At 36.2% G+C, this 21,038-nt stretch overlaps 1 pseudogene; it reads right to left on the bottom strand.

Moving 5' to 3' along the window:
• Window positions 1-1,140: 1,140 nt before the first annotated feature.
• Window positions 1,141-19,861, bottom strand: LOC121913480 (annotated as a pseudogene).
• Between the last annotated feature and the right edge of the window lie 1,177 nt (window positions 19,862-21,038).

Below are 21,038 nucleotides of genomic sequence, written 5' to 3'. Positions count from 1 at the left end.
ATGTTTGTGAGTTTGTCCTTCACATATCTCGAGAACAGTTCCACCGTGCAAGACTTAGTGCTTGATGTCTCAGGCACGTTCAGAAATATATAAAAAATACCTAATAAATAATGTTGTTTTTACAAAGATTTGCTTCTTCAACTGCCTGTGAACTCAACGAAATAGTAAAGTAATAGTAAATATGGACAGCATCACTCTGCCATTGCAACCCACACTGTAGTCGGAGGTGGGATTACATGTGTAGTGATAATGACTTGATAAACGTTTAAAAGACTTAAACTCTACCATTGAACTGTGTAACGTAATTGTGAATGAAACTTGGCATGTACATTCAAGACTTAGTGTTGGATGTCTCAGGTACGTTCAGAAATATGTAAAAATACCTCATAAACAACATTGCTTCTGCTCATTCTTCTGCACATGGATTCAACATGTAGAAATACGGACAGCGCCACTCTGCCATTGCAACCCACATTGTGGTTCGAGATGGGATTACATCCGTAGTGATGAGAACTACCATAGAGCATGAATTTAAACACACACTTCAAGTCTCAGGCAGCTTTTGATCGGGCTTTACAGTTCATCCGATCAACTTCAGCTCAACTCAAAACTGTAGTGTCCAGATATTCTGCTTGTGAGATGTTTAGGGAGCAAATTGTAGTGTCTACCAATAGTCTGCATGAGAGGCGTTTAGGGGAGGAGCACAATTCTCTCTAGGTATTGAGAAATTGGCCTGTTCCGAACAGGCACGTTTTGAACGGGCACTAGTAAAATATAAATGTATATATTCAGGCAGACATAGATACTATGTGAAAACTTCAGTCTCCGTGATATAATGAGGCATAAAACACAATCACAAAAACACACATTTGATTGATTGATTGATTGATTGATTTAGATCTACAATATCACATTTTGGAATATATTGGTAACCAGACTTAATTTATCTACTATGCTTTCAATGTACTATCATCATCATCAGTTAAAGATAAGTTAAAGCTAGAATATGACACAGAAGTTTAACACTGAATTAGGAAACAATTTGTATTTTGTGTACACAAGTGGGCAGCTTTGGTTAACTGGAAGTGTGAATAATAGTCTTTCATTTTTCTTTGTCCCACATGAAGTCTCTCACTGTGCTCAGGCTTCTGGATTCAGTTGCTCAGAGAGCTCAGTGATGTTGTTAGTAGCTGAAAGGTCAGAAACACACTGTTAGTTCATTTATCCTGCACTGAACTGCCTTTTATTTTTGCCCAACATCTGACGTCTCATCCAGAACCAAGTGAAACATTTGCATCCGTCAGAATCAGACTCATGAACTTGAATGTGACATTTGCAACCTGCAGCATCCAACCCCATGAGCTTCAGACTAAAAAGCAGCAGAATAACGTTATCTGTCTTTTACTTCTGCAAAGAGGTTGATGCCAACATTACATCACTAGATATTGTTGCTATGCCTGTCAAGCTTTTAATTTTAGCATGGCACATAGGCAGTTTATAATGATGACAGTGGCAGATTTTGTAACAATGATGATTGATTTCAGACAGAAGTAGAAAAAAGTATTTTTAACTGGTGATCATTGACTTTGCAGGCTGAAATGATAAGTTGCTAACACATTTTATCAGCTATAGCTGGCGAGCCAATTAATTTTATGAGTTTGTTGAAAAGTCCATCTCAGACTGACTTGGTTTTGGAGATAGAAGGTATTTATATTTACAATTGATGGTTTCATACATGATATCATGCTAAAAGACTGAGTATAAAGCAACATTTCTTTGACATAAATCCAGCATCCTCACCAGTTTCCATCAAACTCAGAGACAAGTGTTTTAAATCATGTATGTAAATTTAGTTTGATCCATAGTCAGAATGGTCACAATTATGAAAATAAGACCCGGGTTGGAAAATACCAGAATTTTCCTTTAAATTGTTACTTGCTACTACTATGTTTTGCTCTTCTACCCTTTGCCTATTACATTTCTCTATCATCATTAAACTAGTCTCTCTGTTGATAGCTTCAGACTATCAACTATTGTTTTTTCTTTATAATCTGGTTAAAAGCACCAACTCAAAGTCAATCTAAGCACACAAAACATTTAATAAGAGCTCTTTCAGTTTAGGTCTCTCACCTTTCTTCTTTTTGTAAAACATTAATCCAGCAGCAGCTATGAGGATGACAGCAAGAGCAACCACTGCAATGATGGGGATGGTCATATCTGTAAGTATCTCTGTTAAGCAAAAAACAAAGAAAAAATGACTAGAAGCATGTTAAAACTGTTGTACATCTATCCATCTATTTATTAAGACTATATGTGTCATAATTATATTAATAAAACAGAAAAAGAAACACAATTGACAATTAAATAGACAAAGAAACTATGCTTTAGGATAAGAGCAACTACAAACAAGTTAACAAACAAACTGTCAACAAACTAGAACCAGAAGTAAGGACAGAAAACTAAAACTAAACTAAAATCACGTTTGCAGACTTCAACTTCAACTTGAAACACAAATTTGAACCACTGACCAATTGACAGCACTGACTTTTGAGAGAACAGAGAGCGGGAGTTTCCAAAATGAGGAAGCTAAAAAAAGGCAGTTTGCAGTCGTGAGACAGGAGTCTATGTAATTAATTTATCATCAGAAGTATCTAGCTGACTCGCTAACTGGCAGTTTAGGCTATTTGTCCAATCCAGCACCAAAAAGGCGACAAAAACAAGCATGAACTGAAGGAATACTAAAGTAAACTAAATTTGTCTTTTTTTTCTCACATGTGTAACATTTGATTCCAGTCTCACCCCAATTGGTCCTGATCACAGCTTTGTCCAGTTTGGTAATGATGTCGTCCTTTAGACCAGAGAGCTGAAACACACATTCATACTTCTTCCAGTCATCAGGTGATACTGATGAAACGTTCAGGTCAACACTCATCTGGAAGGATCCATCATGGTTGGGGAGGATCTCTCCACGTTCCTCATGAAGCTCCTCTCCATCTTTCCTCCAGAACATATCGGCTCTGTGAGGGTAGAAACCAGTAGCGAAGCAGCTGACTGGAGAGGAGGGAGTCTTCTGGAGGAGAAACACTGAGGGAAGGTCTGGAGAGTGAGAGAGAGAGAAAGACAGACAGATAATGGTAGAGAGAAAGACATAAACTGAACATCACAGACACATTATAGTTCATCATATGCAATAATTCTCTACATGTTGGTTCATTTGGATTACAATGTTACTGCACATTATCAACAGACGAGCATATAAATATAATTGTGTCCATGAAAACACATCAGATCATGTGATTCTACCTGTTCTCAGCAGAGAGCTCTTCCCATAGTGCAGACTCATTTTCAGCCACTGAGGGCAAATATTGGTGAGGAAGTTCTTAATGAAGATTGATTGAGCTTTTTCACGATCCCACTTGTGCTGGATGATGACAGCTTGTGGTTTTGAAGCGATCCATGTCAGTGTCTTGAGGTCAAATGATAAGAAGTCTTCTCCATCATAACCAATCTGAGTGAAACCAATAACCTCTTTAGTCTCATCATCCCATTCACAGCCAGCCATAACCTGTAAAATGTGGACATCTGAGAGAGAGACAGAGACACAGACTGCAGTAAACCAGAGTGAGATCTCAACACAGTCAGCTATCATCAGTTGATATCACATCTTCACCATAGAGACACACTGATCCACACACACCAAAACAGAAGATCTACACCTTCTGCTGTTATTGGCTGGATGGAAAACACTCACAGCCAATCATCATCTGGACAGTGTGGACAACTCAGAGGGAGACAGAGAGGCAGAGACTGCTGGGAAACAGAGTCCATTTCCTGTCTTTACCACAGAAACACACTGCCTCCACTGAGACCAACACAGTTTATCTACACTGTTGAAGGTGGTGTTTGTGGTCAATTCAATTTTATTTATATAGCGCCAAATCACAACAAAAGTCATCTCAGGGCACTTTTCCCATAGAGCAGGTCAAGTACTCTTTAATTTACAAAGACCCAACAATTCCCCCATGAGCAAACACTTGGCAACAGCGGCAAGGAAAAACTCTCCTTTAACGGGAAGAATCCTTAAGCAGAACTGGACGCTAGGTGGGAAGCCATCTGCCTTAACCGGCAGTACTTAGTCAAACAGTTAACAGTGTGTAAATAAAACACTGAGGGTGTTTGAGAGAGGTCTCTTTGAGTGTTTGTGTGTGTGTGTGTGTGTGTGTGTGTGTGTGTGTGTGTGTGTGTGTGTTTATGTAGATACACTTATGTTCTGATACTTCATACTTTTAGACAAACATCAGTGTTGTTACCTCATTCCAAGACCTTCTAGTAGGAAAGCACACATGCTTCAATAGATGTTGTGGACTTGAGCTTGTATATGAGTTTTCTGGTGTGTATGTGCACATGCAAAAAGTAACTTTGAATGTCTGTGCATTTATTTATAGATAGATTTGGGTGTAGATACCCCTCTAGATGTCTGTATATTATGTTATGTTGTATATGTCAAATGCATATAATATTAATAGTATAATATAGTATTTCTTGCCCTTCAGTTGGGGTGGTGGGGATGGTTTTGCAGATGGGGTGAGAGAAATTATCTATATTGTCATTATGATGTATAGAGTTGCTTAACATGTATTCTACTAGTGTATTCAAGTGAACTGTTGTTCACCAAGCTGCACAAAACAATAAAGAAACATTAATTAAACACACAAAAAACATTAAGAAGTAAAAAAAAAAAAGAAAGAAAGAAATATACCTCCAGTTTGGTTTAAGTACTGCTCCAAAGTGACAAGGTCAGTTTTTAGAGTTACATAGAGAGACACACAGATCTGAGTGTAAAACTCCAACTGCTGAGGATGATCTTTGATTAATTTTTTTGCCCAGTCCTGTTTGGGTTCTGCTCTCTTGCTGTTGCTGTCACAGCAACCCGCCTGAACTTCATCAACCACAGCAACAGCCACAAACTCTGGGAAGGTTTGGAGTCCAGGTGATTCAGTCAGCAAATATGTCACGGAGTGTTTCACTGTAGGACAAACAAAGTTTTAAATAACAATTTTTCATGAATATTTTTCATATATGATTCTATGAGCACAACAGACTTTAAATTTCTGTTCAGTCCAAAGAATAATGAAGATTATTGTATTTATTTTTTAAACCTCTATTTATACATTAATAGATACATAATTAGAGTGGGTTGAGTTAGCATAAATGCTCTTTCACAGCAATGTTCTGTTTGAAAGACACATACAAACACAACAGAAAAACAAACAGAATCAGGATTAGGTAGAGCAGGTATGGGAAGGATTTTGTGGATGGTTCTGAAGTATTTTGATCTTTATGTGGCGTTGCAGATTACTCCAAGTGACTGGCAATGTAATTGTTAAAGCTTGCAATTCTTTTATTTACAATTATTTGTCAGTAAATGCAGTTTCTGGCAGTAGACTGTGTGTTAGAAGTCATAATAATAATAATAATAATAATTGTTTATTTATGTAGCTCTTGTTGCTACAGTATTGCAATATCTATTGATTACAGCACTGTTGCACAGGACAATAAAAACCAATAAGGACTGGCAGTGAATAGACATGTTAAAATCTGAGGTATGTTAAGCTGTGCAGTAAATGTTATGTTATTAGAAATAGATACAGAAATATGAATGTTGAAATAGAAGTTACACAACTGTTTAAAAAAGATTATTCCGTTACCTGGAGATACAACATGGTAAAAGAGAAGCAACAACACGAAATCCTTCATCTTGCTTTGATACAGATGTTAGAAAAACAGTTGAGGATGGAGGAAAGACTGTCAAGAGTGTGTACAGTCAAATGGAGTAACCAATAGAAATTATAAAGAGCTGTGCATCATGTGTTACCAGGAGGAGTCAATTCAATATCTGACTGTAGTAACATGAGCAGCTGTTTAATGTTGAGAATAAAATTGATCCTAAAATCAGCAAACATTAATTACAGTGATACAATTAAGAAACTGTAACAACAGCTCAAAGAAAATTCACCAGCAGATTAAGCAAGACACACAAGTGTATCTAAAATATACAGTATAGCACAATTCATACAATGAGGCAGTTTAAGAAGGAATCATATACAAAATCTAGTGAATGACTCCTCATGTGTTAACAAGGGTTTAAGAATTCAAACTAAAAGGGAATTTAAACATTTTCTGCTCCTGTGTGAACTTTATAATTTGAATCTCTGTTACCTTTTCCTGCCTGCTTCCAATAAAGCTCTTTGTCTGTGCTTGTCTGCTGCTAAAGTCCAAAACACACCGTGTCATAACACAAAGAATCTGAGACATCAGACATGATGCAATTCCTCACCTGAGGAGCTAATAATGTGTCCAGGTGCAGTTTGCCAAAATTCTTATTTTTAATATTATCTTTACAATCTGTGGGACTGGTTCAGGTAGTGCTCTTCAGTTGGAAGTTTGAATTACTAGTATTTAAACATTATTTTCACTGCTGCTTGCTGCAGTTGCAGCTGTTTGCAGCTGAGCCCCAAAAGACAGTGGTCATATTGGTTGTCTTAGCTCAACCCAAGTGTGTTTCTAAGCTGTAGTTAGGTTGCTGCAAATATACTATAGTTTGTTGCCAAGCTGGGGAAAGTAATTTCTAAGAAGCAAGCTCACAGTGAATCCTTGTCACCACTCTTCTGAAGCACTTGATGTCACTTCATAAAGAGAAGTTAGGTTTCCTTCTTGTGTAAAATGTTTCTTTCTGACATTCAATTGTTCTCTTCTCTCTCACACACTCTGTGCTTGATTTCATTCTTCTTTCTTTCTCACTCAGTGAGCTGTGAACCTGGTAGCCTGGATGTCTACCTTCTGCCAATTATAACACAGGACATTTGAATGCATTACAAACTGTGTTATCCTGCAATCTGTTTATTTGTGCTTTTATATTTTTTAAACAGTAGTTTGCTAAGCAGCGACTGTTTAGACTCATGACTAAGTTTTGCTGGCAGCTCAGGATATTATAATTAACAGATTTACATTGACCCCCTTTGGAAGGGCATGAACCATAAGAATTATTTTTTTAAAACATACTTAAATATACTTGACATATTTGAAAGCTTCTGAATAAATGTTCAGTTCCATAGAGCTGCTTCTTGTCTCATCCTCTTCTGTGCTAAATTTCATGGGTTACGCATTTTTAAATGTAAAACTGAGCTGATCTCATTACTAGACAATTAAGATTGAAGACACATTGTTATTTACAGTATATGTCTGCAAATTTATAGCTGTTTTTATTAATATGAATAAGAAGAAAACTTTTCAGTTGTTTACATTTACAATAAGAAACTGTTCATGTAGATTACTCTAACAACTCTGTAAAAATACAGTATATTCCTGCAGATCTAGCTAAAGTATCAAACTATAAACCTCACATTCTACTGCAGAATACTGTAATAATTTTTACAGCAATTAACTGTTTAAGTAAATTATGGTAGTGACACTGTAAAAAAACAGTAAAATGCTGGCAACTACAGCTGCCAGTACTTTATTGTAATTTTACAGGAAAATTTGTTACAGTATGGTTGTATCGGTTATCTTAGCTCAACTGAAGTGTGTTTCTAAGCTGTAGCTAGGTTGCTGCAAATATACTGTAGTTTGTTGCCAAGGTGTACTAAAACCTGGGACATAATAGGTGATTTGTTATATGTTGTTCAATGTGATTAACCCTGAGAGGGGAACAGATGCCAGCCGGGGAAAGTAATTCCTAAGAGGACAAACAAGCTCACAGTGAATCCTTGTCATCACTCTTCTGAAGAACTTGATGTCACTTCATAAAGGGAAGTTAGGTTTCCATCTTGTGTAAAATATTTCTCTCTGCCATGCAATTGTTTCACTTCTCTTTCTCTCACTCTGTGCTTGATTTCATTCTTTTTTCTTTCTCACTCAGTGAGCCTGGAAGCCTGGATGTCGACCTTCTGCCAATTATAACACAGGACATTTGAACACATTACAAACTGTGTTATCCTGCAATCTGTTTATTTGTGCTTTTATATTTGTTAAACAGTAGTTTGCAAAGCAGTTGCTGTTTAGACTCATCACCAAGTTTTGCTGGCAGCTCAGGATATTATAGTTAACAGATTTACATTGACCCCCTTTGGAGGGGCATGAACCATAAAAATAATTTTTTCAAACATACTTGAATATACTTGGCATATGTTAAAGCTTCTGAATAAATGTTCAGTTCCATAAAGCTGTCACTTGCCTTATCCTCTTCTGTACTAAATTTCAAGGGTTGTGCATTTTTAAATGTAAAACTGAGCTGATCTCATTACTGGACCATTAAGACTGAAGACACATTGTTATTTACAGTATATGTCTGCAATTTATAGTTGTTTTTATTAATATGAATAAGAAGAAAACTTTTCAGTTGTTTACTGTAACATTTACAGTAAGAAACTGTTCATGTAGATTACACTAGAAACACTGTAAAAATACAGTATATTACTGCAGGTCTAGCTACAGTATCAAACTGTAAACCTCACGTTCTGCTGCAGAATACTGTAATATTTTTTACAGCAATTAACTGTTAAAGTAAATTACAGCAGTGACACAAAACAGTAAAAATGCTGGCGACTACAGCTGCAGGTAGATCATTACAATATTTATTTTTAATTTTGCAGGGAAATTTGTTAGTGTAATACAGTACATGCAATACAGTACACAGGGTCAATATATAGTGATCAGGATGTGACATAGATGCACAAACAATGACTTAAGATCCATTTAGATTTTCAACCTGAACACAAATTTCTGTTGAGAGGCCTCAATCTACTGCATTATAAGGGTGTGCCCGAATACAAATACATTATTCTGCAAAGCACAAATAGTGGGGTTTTTTTTTAATGAATATTTGTTTCATACAAATAGGCTATTTTAAAAATTATTTGTATTTGGGAAGAAAAAAAAAAACATATCAAATATCAGTGTGCAGGTTGGTCACATCACTATGTCAGTCTCTCTCCTCTGCTCTGCTGTTACGTCTGTCAGTAGGTTTCAACAAAGGGAGTCACATCCACCTGCTACATGGTGCACATTTCCCAATTTGGACATCACTCCTGTAGTTGAGGTTGTTCCCCAGAGATAAAGCTGAGCTACTGACACACATGTAGTGCTCTCAAAGGACTCTCCATAACCTGCTGTTCCCTGTCTCCTTTCCACAAACTTAGGCTGTAAAAAATAGGAAATAAATGAAAAGTGCAAAGCAATAATCGCCTTTGAAGTTCTTTTTTACTTCTTACATGAAATGCTGTCTCTGTGTTATGGGTGTATAAATAGGTAGAGGTCTGTCTGAAATTAGGCGGTGAGTAAAGTTTTAGCTCAGTAGTCAGAACAGTTGTCTATGATCTGGGAGACTCCAGTTCGAGACCTGGTGTGGGGACCGCCTTTGTAAGGTAGTTTATTCATGAACACTAATTGTAATACTTTAATTTTCTGAAATTAAAAACAAAATAAAAACAAAAACAGGATTTTTAAGACTCTTTCCAATTTTATTTTTTAGGTAAAATTATTTGTATTTGTATTTGTATTTGTAATACAAATACAAATACAAATAATTTTACTGCCTCGACAAATACAGATACAAATACAAATACTGGGCCCTCTGCACATACCTACTGCATTAGTATTGTTTTGTGTATTTGTGTTGTTATATTTTACATGTTGTGAATCCACAAAAACAAACAAAAGCTTTTGTTCACTGTACTTCATGGCCTTTTTATTTTTGTTTTCATCTCAGTTACATCTCTTTCCTTGGTAACAAGCAACCTGCTAAACATGCATCTGTTTTTAATTTACTCTCTCCTTCTTCCCCATAGATTAGATTTCTGTTTGATAGATCATCTACAGATCTCTCTGGGTTGCTAATATGCCAAAATGAGCAGAAATAGCATAAGTTTACATTACAGAGTAATTAAAATACGCAATTAGAAAGGGCGTTCAGGTGTCATCCTTCCTCCAGAGTTTTAATGAACGAAGTTCAGAATCTTCTACATTCAGTTAATGTTAGATAATGTGAAATAATATTACATAATAGTGCTTAGTGCTTACCATTAATGCTGTACTTTCAGGGCTCTACCCTCTAGCCCAGTGGTTCCCAACCTAGGGGTCAGGTGCCTCAAAAGGGTCACAAGATAAATCTGAGGGGTCGTGAGATGATTAATGGGAGAGGAAAGAAGAAAAAACAAAGTTCTGACACGCAATTTTTTTTTTTACTTTTCTATAATCTTTGCTTTTTTATGAGTTGTTGTACCTCTTTGTGTCTCATTTAAATGAATTTATATGAATCCATTTAGGAGGGAAATCATTGTGCTGACAAATAATTCTTTTTTGAAAACATAGCAACAACACACTGCTTTTTGGGGGTCAAAAGCCAAAAAGGTTGGGAACTACTGCTCTAGACTACTGACCATGAATAATTAGGGACCCAAAAGGCAGAGGGCTACTGTAAAATAGTCGAGGTGAGGCGAGGACCCTATTGTTTTTCGTGTGTTTGTTTGCTTCTTTCTTTATTATTACGCCACTTAAATCCTAAATTTGACCCCTTAAACATGCTCAAAAACTCACCAAATTTGGCACGCACATTAGGTCTGGTGAAAGATTTGATAAAATGTAAAAATTAACCCCTAAAGTGCCAAAATGTGCTCACTAGCGCCACCTATGTAACTAAAATGGCCGCCATGGCCCGTAGGAATGTCGTAGAGAGATCAAATCAAAACTCAATTATTCATCTCATCAAGACCTACAAATCATATGCAGACACCCCTGACCTAAATCCAACAGGAAGTCCGCAATTAGCCTTTCAAAATAAGACTTTGCCCAAATTTTGGCCCTCAAACAAACGCTATCTCCTCCCAGGGCATTAATGGTATCGGCTTCAAACTTTAATAGGTGACTTATGATACTGTGCTGAAAAAAACCGTTCAAAACTTTGTAATAACTCGAACGGTTTGGATTTTATAAGCCCTGAAAGTTGCAGTGCCACATCACCCTTACAATGTAAAGTAATGAAGAGGCAATCTATGGGCACAGACTTTGTGTCAAACAAAGACTTCTGATGTCTAAACTATAAGTCTAACCACTTTCAAACCTGTATCAATGGATTTGCAACAAAATTTCCTACAAAAATATGATTTTTAAATGTAAGATTTGGCCAAAGTCATGGGATTTATAAAGATATTTCAGAAAAAGCGTACTCTAAAATCCTGCTCTCCAACTGCTGCCGGTGAAGTCACTCCCTCAGTGCTGTGAAACATTCTGCAATACACACTCATTATAAAATCACAGGAGGAGCAAAAAAAGACTTTACAACTCACACACTAATATCTCAAAAACAGTAAAAGATAGAAAACACATGTAAATTCAAGATTTGTAGGTCAAAGTCTCGAGTAAATGTTCAAAAACGAGTAGGTTAGTTCACACTCTCTATTCAAATATATGAGTATTTTTTTGTGTCCAGCTGCAGTTCTTTATTGTCTCTTTACACCTGACAGTACACATTTCAATCAAACTTTCAAAATAAAAGCACACCACACTTGTAAGAAATATCCCTCATTTTTAAAAAGCAAAATGATCTGATCCTGACGGGCCAGAGTGCAAGGTCCCAACCAACACTGCTTGCAGCTTTAATTAGGGCCTGAGCCCTTTCTTTCTTCTTTATTATTCCGCCACTTCAACCATTAATTTGACCCCCTAAACATGTTCAAAAACTCACCAAATTTGGCACGCAAATCAGGTCTGGAGAAAGATTTGATAAAATGTAAAAATTATCCCCCATAAGTGCCAAAATATGCTCTATAGTGCCACCTATGTATCTAAAATGGCCGCCACGGCCTGTAGGAATGTCGTAGAGAGATCGAACCGAAACTCAATTATTTGTCTCAACAAGATCTACAAATCATATCCTGACACCCCTGACCTAAATCCAACAGGAAGTCCGCAATACACCCATGAAAGTATGACTTTGTGCCAATTTTGGACCTTGACTAAACGCTATCTCCTCCTAGGGCGTTAATGGTATCGGCTTCAAACTTTAATACATGACTTATCACACTGTGCTGAGCAAAAGCTATTAAAAACTTTGTAATAACTCGAACGGTTTAGATATTATAAGCCCCGAAAATTGAAGTGCCACAGTGCACCTTACAATGTAAACCGATGGGGAGGTAATCTCTGGGCATGGACTTTGTGCCAAACTGAGGCGTCTGAGGTCTAAACTATAAGTCAGACCACTTTCAAACCTGTATCAATGGATTCACGACGAAAATTCCTACTACACTGTGAGTTTTAATGTGAGATTTGGCCAAAGTCACGGGATTTATGAAGATATTTCCACTAGAAGACTGCTCTGAAATCCTGCTCTCAATCTGACAGGGAGAAGGAGGGAGAAAGGTGGGGGATGGGTGTGACAGTTGAATGTAGCAGCAAGGTCTATATACTTACAGTACATTATATACAAACTTTGTATGAACTTTGGGGTTATTATCATTTATTTTATTTTACAATAATTGTGGGTGACTGTTAAGTGATTAAGTGCAGTAGAAAAATAAAATCATAACTAAATTTTGTAGCTCTGTACTGCAGTTTTTCCTTTATTAAGGCCCTAGCGGTTCGCTCACACTCTCCCTTCAAATATATGAGTATTTTTCTGTGTCCAGCTGCAGTTACTTATTGTCTCTACACACCTGACAGTACACATTTCAATCAAACTTTGACCAGGTTATGTGGGTTAAAAGTCTTTACTTTTCTAAAAATAGACTTGATGAAAATTAGGAAGTTAATTTCTTTTATACAGAAACTCATCAAAAGTTTTCAATTTATTTATTGAAATTAAAGTGAATGGGCCCAAAACTTGCGTAATTTTGATGACACAAGGGTGAGCAAGACAGAAATGTCTCACCCTGCAGAAAATTCTCATCCTCACACCGTTGAGATTTGATATTTCGCCATGACAGAGGAAGTTTTGACACCTCTATTTCTCCATTGAAAAGCCTTCAGTTTGTCTGTGTTTGGAGTAGTTTGTCTGGTCAAGACATGTTCTCCATCTCACATTAGGTAATTTTTACATTTTTGTGGTGAATGTCTTTAAGGTTCAAATTTATGTAATATTTTAAGTAAATCCATTTGCACATTTGATGTGTGTTTCACATTCTGTAATATGAATGATTTCCCATTTCCATTTGACATCAAATAGGTGATGAGTTACACTTTATATCATTAACCTGACTGTGGGGACTTGAAAAGGAAGTGGTGAAGTCCGAGACTGTCTGAGATGTTTGTTTCCTCTGATAGATGCAAAAAAATGCATTAAAAGTTTCTGAATTACATGAATGACACTGATATTAGAGAAATAATACAATATAAATCTATCTGTTAGCCTGCCCATAAATTTATAACTGTCTCCTACTGTTGATCTGTTGTTGTATTGAAAATAAAGATTTTTTAAAAATGCGTCTGATGATAATTTGCAAGTGCTCAAATCTTCAGTAACACTGTGTAAAAGTTATTTAGACCAACAGTTTAATTTTAATTTTCACTTTAACTGTACTGGGTCAGGAAACCCTTTGTAATGTTGGAGGTGTGGAAATGCTCTGGCAGCTGTTTCTCTGTGGTGACCTCACGGCTGACACATTTTAGAGTTATGTTGCTCTCTAGTGGTGATATAGGGAAAGACACACTCTAAACCTCAGACTCAATGTAAGCCTTCATGAACAAATCAAAATTTGTGGTACATGCCTTTGTTTTGTTTTGGGTTTTTTTTGTAATAGCAGTGTAAACTTTTTCTTTTATCCTCACATATTTTGACAACTGATAAAAAAAGTAAATTCATGCTTTCCAGGTGCCAGGGATGAGCCTCACTTTAAGCCTACACATCTGAATATTTGAGGTATATGCAGGTATGACGTAACAGGGAGACCTCTTAAGCAGGTTTTCAGGAGAATTTTATTTATTAATTGAAGGTAAATAGAAATACTATTAGAACAAATGAGAACAAAAATGACAGTAAAAAATGTAGTAGCCCCTCTGGACAAAATGAAGTTCACCAAATGAACAAAGATAAATAAAAAAATATTTGACCTTATGTACAGACAGGATATCCTTTCTGCACCTACTGTATGTGACACATATGAGAGCTGTGACCTCCAAAAAATCATGTTTTACAAATCACCAGTGAAAAGATGATCTATCAACAATTCATAATTAATTATCAACCTGTAGATGATGTGGAGACAAACTTTAACTGAAGTGAACACATTTAGCCAAAAACAGATCATATAACCTTAGAGAAGATGTATACTGCCATGTAGACAAATCAATTCTTCCATTTTTGCGATATGAAATGAAACACATCCATCAGTACTGCAGGTAAAACCCTCATTAATCTTCTAACACCAATAAGCCGAGAATTAACAAATACCTCACAATCAAATTAACATTTATCATCCGTATGTCTAATACAGGACATTTGAATATGGCAAATTTATAAGATACAAATATAAGCTCTAAGAAGTGTTATTGCTTAAATATGTGAGTTCAAATGAAAGGTAGTATCTAAATATCATCTAAATATCTAGTATCTAAATATTCAGAAATGTATTTATGTTGTGTAAAATTGTGGAAACATTTACAAATTTATGTTTAAAAAGAGTTACAGCTGTTACTTGGAGTGGAGGAGCAATGTGTGTTGGAAGACTAAAACATAACTCACAGATATTTATACTTTGGTTAAAGTGGGAGAAGTTGGTATGCAGTGTTCAAACTATGTGAGCAATAACAATGAAACAAACAGAGAAACAAAAACATTAAAAATGTTTTTTTCAATCATGGTCTAGTGCAGAATCTCCATTAGTGTTTCTCAAATGCAACTGTCAAACTAATTGTTAGTGAAAGCATGAGTAGTTGAACATTTAAAGTTTTAAGTTTGACTCATGTTAAGAGCAGAGGTTAAAGTGCTGAGTATCATCATGTCTCCTATAAGTTGACTTAATGCTAATCATCATCAAAGACAGTACATCACATGACTAACTGACATGAAATTGATATCTGAAGACAAAAGATGCCCCACTGGAGTAACGTTGTGGCTCTTTGGTGTCTGGTAGCTGCTGCAGTGATTCATCTCCACCAAAGGTTTGAGGAAACAGCTGGACAGCAGCATCAGTTCTCTCCAGATGTTGTTAGTCCTGCAGTGGAGGATTTACATCAACATCAATGCTTCTATTAGCTCTCAGACAATCTTCACAGATATCATTCTTCACTGCATCCACTGATGACCTGAAACTCATAAATCTGATCTATGAATTCACACTTTAGTTTGATGTATCCCGTGACTTTTTGACGGGTCCTGTGATGTCACATCTCAATATTCATTAAAACAAGTTTTGTTAATGAACATTTATGGTGCAAAATAGAATAAAATATTGAAGCCACAGCATCTTTATTTGAGTTCACACTTCTCCTCTAAATCTTTACTGGAAAGCTCCAAACACAGAGTAACAAATAGAAAGGGACCTGAAATTATGAGTGGTCATTTAACGGTATTTGATTTCATATTGTGTGCAACATGTTTGAGTTTGGCCCAGAATGTAAAAGGTTTAATCACTATTACATTAAAACCTCAGTGTCAGCTGTTTCCTGTAATATACTGGATCTCTTGACTGAGAATTTCTGCCAAATCAGACAAACAGTTGTTTAACAAAGATAGACTTTCAATGTATTTATGAGAGTATTATATCAGTATACTGTAGCTAGTTTCAGGAGAAGGAGCAGAGAGATCCTTCAAACAGTATCTGCACAGTGTTGATGACATGATGAAATACTCACTGTGATCAGTTAAGAGCTGCATCTTTGACTGAAGATGGATCAGAGGATGATGAGTCTGAAATACAGATGAGAGATTACAATATTTCAAAATTTAAAATGTCAGAATTTTGAAAGCAAATGTAGAAAACACTAATACATGTTTTATAAAAACACTGTATTAGTTTCACTGATTTCTGCTTTTATTGTAAAAGGTAGGAGAGTAACTCTTCAGTTGGATGTCACATTACTGAACATCGGCCACGTCAAACTGTTTTTACATTTGTTTTATTCATTCAGAATAAATATTTTCCTGAAATGTTAATTTGAATTTGGTGCTGAAATATGCTAAAACAGCTTTTCAAGTTACTGAACATCAGCCAGGTTACACTGTTATTTGTAGCAAAAATGGCTTGATGATGAGTAAAAGTATGTTTGTCTCTCACCATTATTTTTCCTCCTCCAGATGAAGACTCCAGTGATGCAGACTGCCAGGAGCAGCAGCAGTCCTACAACACCTCCAATAACAGGACCAGCAGGGAACTCTGAGAGAGAAACTGGAACCAAAACAAAACATTCACAGAGCGTCAAGTGCATGCCAATGTACTTTTGGTATTTTCACCTAGCTTTGATTCTACATGTCTCTGGAACTCTGAGGGAGGGATGAACACCCTGGTTTTGCATGTTGTATTTATTTTTTCTGAAATTATTTTTAAAGTTTAAATTGATTAGATTGGTTTGTTTTAAATACAAAGCAGGAATAAGGGTGTTTGTTATTTAAGTGAGATTTATTTGGGTGAGCCCTTGCAAAACTCACCCATTCTTGGCACCTAGATTGCAGTGTGCTGCTAGATTGGCAACAGCACATTTTCAACTGTGCCTTTCCCCCCGTGAGGCAAGTCACCCAGAAACCAGACTGATGCAGGTGAGGATATAACTTCAGGTAAATGCCAGTTCGCCAGTGCAGATACGCTCCTAACTATGTGCTGGCACCAAAACAGAGCCCTTTGTCTGGACCACTGAAATGCATTTTATTGCATCGACTTAGGAAATTTAAGAAGGTCATGTGCATAATGTACCAAGGAAGAAACTACATTTATTTCAGTGAGCAGAACAGCAGTTTTGTTTGTTAACCCTGGACTTAATTAACCCTCCGCTCAGGAATGCTCAGGACTGATGAACTTGTTTTAAATTCATTCAAATTGTGTAATCAGACACCAGAGTTACCACCATCAGAGCATTTACAGTATATACATGACATGTATATATTTTATTGGGCAAGAGATGTTTTTAGGAATAACAATTGCAAATTCAGTATTCCAGTCTTACCCCAGTTGGTTCTGATCACTGCTTTGTCCAGTTTGTTGACGATGTCGTCCTTCACACTGTAGAGCTTAAATACACATTCGTACCTTCTCCAGTCTTCAGGTGTGACTGATGAAAGGTTCAGGTCAACACTCATCTGGAAGGATCCATCATGGTTGGGGAGGATCTCTCCGTGTTCCACGTCCTCATGAAGCTCCTCTCCATCTTTCCTCCAGAAAATCATGGCCCTCTGAGGGTAGAAACCTGTAGCGTGGCAGCTGACTGGAGAGGAGGGAGTCTTCTGTAGGAGAGACACTGAGGGAAGTTCTGGAGAGACAAGTGGTGAGGGGTGTGGGAGGGAGGTTAGAAACAGAAGAGGCATTTTAAAGGCATTGTGTCCATGAAGCTTCATCAGGTCATGTGATCTACCTGTTCTCAGCAGAGAGCTCTTCCCATAGTCTAAATATGTCTTCAATAACTCAGGGCAACCCTGTGTGAGGTAGTAATTCCACCTTTCATTGTGAGGTCTATCTCTGTCTCGCTTGTGTTTGGTGATGATAGCTTGTGGTTTTGGAGCGATCCATGTCAGTGTCTTCAGGTCAAATGCTAAGAAGTCTTCTCCATCATAACCAAACTGAATAAAACCATTAACCTCTCCAGTCTCATCATCCCACTCACAGCCATCCATCCTCTGGAAGATGTGGACACCTGAGAGACAGAGAGAGAGAGAGAGCAGAGTGAGATCCCACAGAGGGTTACAGGTGGCTGGAGCCTATGTGAGCCTGCATTTTAGACATCGAGGAACATGTGGAAGGGTAGCTTCTTCATTGGAAGGCCAACACACAGAAATACACAAAGTGACATCAAGGCGTCAAACTTTCCAACCAAAACTTACCTGACTTGCAATTAATTAATTGAATTAAACATTCAGATCAAACCATACATGACAAAAAGGGCCTCACACACACACAAAGAACAAGGGCGAGTTTGAAACCCAATTTGCTTAGTTTTTCAGTGAATCCAGCACATAACTACCAGGGAAGCTATATATAATACTAATATTTACCACCCATTTTGAAAGAGTCCCTCACATTAGATGACTGTTAATAGAGGGAGGGATGTGAATGAAGAATATATGCACATTTAGTAAACTGTGTATGTGTTTGAACATGTAAACATGTTTATAATAGAACTATATCTGTTTGCTATTTGACAAAAAACACAACTTTACATTTTTACAGTATTTTACTTACCTTCAGTTTGGTTCAGTTGCTGCTTCAAAATGTCAATGTGAGCTTTGTAGGAATATTGGGTTGACAAACACTTCTGAGTGTACCACTCCAAGTGTTGTGGATCATCTTCTAACATTTTTTGTGACCAGTCCTGTTTGGCTTCTGGTATCTTACTGATGCTGTCATAGTAACCTGTTGGAACTTCATCATCAACACAACAACCACAAAATCTGGGAATTTTTTGGCACCAGAGGATGTTGTGAAGAAAAACTTCAGCGAGTGTTTCACTGTAAAAGAAAGAGGTTTGAATTGTTTTGAAATCCAGTTTTCATAAACATACATTTATTCATACTTGTGATAATTACATTTAATTACAAATACATAAATGGCCAGGCAGCCAAAAACACGACTCAAAACATAAATGAATGCTGGATATGTTAATAGGTCATTTTTTGTTGGCACATTTTTTAATATTTTAACATTATTATGTTATAAATTAATGTTGCATTCCTGTCTTGCACCACTCTTGTAATCTACAGTACAGCACTGGCCATTAGAAGGTGTACATGTAATGAGAATATTACTTTGAAATCACAGTTACAGTCACAAAAGTCTTCTTATGAAACATTAAATTCATTGGTGTCATTCACTGTGTATTTAAAACAAATCCAGATGCAGAATGTAAAAACTCCTTTATTAAAGTAATACTTGAGGAATTTGCTTTGAGGTTTCAACTTAATTCTTGTTCTGTCAATATTATATTATTATAACATATTATATCATAATAGGCCTAGATTATATTATACTGCAGTACAGAATCTATAATCTGAATTTACAGCATGAGTAAACATTTGAAAACCATTTGTTACAGTTTTGTCTTTTATATTTAAATTAATTTCAATGAATGACACTGTTCAATAAAGTCAAAGGAAATAATCCGACACACAGCCAGATGTTAACAACATACAGAACATCAGTACTGTACAGAAACTTATTATTTATTATTTTGTTATTTCTGCAAAATCCCGAATATATTCAGTGTCAGAGACACCTGAACGGCATTATTGGTTAGATTCATAGATTAATCTCACACGTTTCAGACCTGAATTAATCTCATTAATAGCTGTATTTCATTGGACATCTCAGTAGTTTATGTAATAGATATGAGAGAGAAGTAAAAGAAGAGAATACAGTACTAGTCAGAAGTTTGGACACACTTTCTCATTCAAGAGAATGGGAAGACCTCTCACAAGTTTCATATGTTAAAAACACAATAAAAACAGTGTTAAAAATGAATTGGCAGTGAATAGACATGTTTAAATCTGAGGTATGTTGATCTCTGCAGTAAATGTGCAGTTTATGAATATGATGCACATAAATGCTGAAATAGAAGTTAAACAACTGTTTAAAAAGATTATTCAGTTACCTGGAGATGCAACATGGCAAAAGAGAAGCAACAACATTAAATCCTTCATCTTGATTTGATACAGACATTAAAAAACACTGTGATGAAAGAAAGACTGTTAACAGTGTCAACAGTCAAATGAAATGACCAATAGAAATTATAAATAGCTGTGCATCACGTGTTACCAGGAGGAGTAAATTCAATATCTGACTGGCTGATCAGATTCAACAGGAAAATGCAGGAAATGTGTTTTTTTGTTTTGTTATTTACATGAAATTTAATAACATGTAGTAACATGAGCATTTGTTTAAAGTCATATAACACAATTTATTCAATGAGGCAGTTTAAAGTGTTTTATAACCCGACTGTGGGGGAGGAAGTGGTGATGGTGGAAATGCTCTAGCAGCTGTTTCTCTGTGGTGACCTCACAGCTGAGACATTTCAGAGTTATGTTGCTTTCTAGTGGTAAAATAGGGAAATACACACTCAGAGTCACAAGGTTCAGTGTATTCCTTCATTAACAAATGAAAATTTGTGGTATGTGTGTGTGTGTGTTTTGTAGTAGTGTAAACTTTTCCTTTTATCCTCACACATGTTGACAACTGAGAATTTTAAAAAGTAAGCTCATGCTTTCCAGGTATCAGGAACAAGCTTCACAAGAGTGTTTCCCAAAACTTGGGACAAAACCTTTAAGCCTACACATCTGAACATTTGAGGTAAACACAGGTATGATGTAACAGGAACACTTCTTAAGCAGGATTTCAGAAGAATTTTATTTATCAATTTAAGGTAAATATAACACTATTAGAACAAATAAGACCAAAAAATGACACTAGAAAATGTTGCAGCTGCTCTAGACAAAATGAAGTTCACCAAAATATCATGTTTTACATTCACCAGTGAAAAGATGATTGATTAACAATTCATAATTAATCATTATTATCTTGTAGATGATGTAAAGACAATCTTTAACTGAAGTGAACACATTTAGCCAAAAACAGATCACATGACCTTAGAGAAGATGTATACTGTCATGTAGACAAATCAATTTTTCCATATTTGCAATATGAAATAAAGTACATCTATCAGTACCACAGATAAAACCCTCATTAATCCTCTAACACCAATAATCTGAGCATTAACAATAATGTTACAATGACATTAACATTTGTCATCTGCATGACAAATACAGGACATGTAAAGATGACAAATGTATAAGATACAAATATAAGCTCTAAAAAGTGTTATTGCTTTAATATGTGAGTTTCAATGAA

This window comes from Thunnus maccoyii, chromosome 15 (assembly GCF_910596095.1).
Source record: "Thunnus maccoyii chromosome 15, fThuMac1.1, whole genome shotgun sequence".
Taxonomy (NCBI): Eukaryota; Metazoa; Chordata; class Actinopteri; order Scombriformes; family Scombridae; genus Thunnus; species Thunnus maccoyii.
This window is presented reverse-complemented; position numbering and strand designations above follow the sequence as displayed.